Here is a 915-nt window from a genome sequence, read left to right on the forward strand (position 1 = left end):
AACGAATGCAGCGGCGTGCTGGGAGGAGGGCTGTTGGGGGGATGGATCACGTGCTACTTTGTGCACCGAGTGGCAGTCAGTCTGCGAATAAACGGACGAGTGAGCACATCCGGCTAAATCCGCTTCGAATTACGCGTTCAACATTAAAACGAATGCGACCTTTTTCATAATAGAATTACACGGAACAGAGACCAAACGCGTATCCGCTATTTTCTTCCCCCTCTTTTTTCTTCTTTTTCTTCTTTTAAAAACCACCAACCACCGTTCTTCTTGTTTTTTCGCCTGCCGATCCGTGAATATTCACGCGTCCCCAAATACGTGTACACTTTCTTTTTTCGAGAAATTAGTTTGCCTCGTCTAATCGAACATTTACGAGAATTCGGGATATATGCGGGAACGAAACAATGGTATTGGCTTTTGGTATCGGTAGAACGTTTCGTATTCATCGACCGAAGCGAATTAATCTCGAACGGATTTAAAGAGACGTTTGCTTTTTCCAGATCTAGATTGATCGCTTCGAATCTTTCTGAACCGAAAAACGTATCGATATCGATTGATATTTGGACTCGAAAAAGGTAATAACTGGTTGTCTTGTTCTCCATCTTGATACGTTAGGTTAGGTTAGGATTGGCGACACGTCGACGTAATTAACGAGATCCGAATGGCCAGACGGAGGGTTGAAACGGGCGGGCAGATTTTAGAGGGAAGTCTGCTCGAGCCGGCTGCTTGCTACGTGCGAAGCGAACGGCCCCTAAACGCCCGACATTTGTTATCTTTAAACCGAGTCGGCAGTGGAAGGGGATGGAGCGGAAGAGGGTGGAGAGATGGATTAGCGGAATGATTAGCGACACCTAATGGGAGGTGTACGATGGATCAACCGCCTGTATCGTATTATTTCGTTTCCTCCTTTCTTTC

The sequence above is a fragment of the Apis dorsata genome, unplaced genomic scaffold (assembly GCF_000469605.1).
Source record: "Apis dorsata unplaced genomic scaffold, Apis dorsata 1.3 scaffold_92, whole genome shotgun sequence".
NCBI classification, from domain to species: domain Eukaryota; kingdom Metazoa; phylum Arthropoda; class Insecta; order Hymenoptera; family Apidae; genus Apis; species Apis dorsata.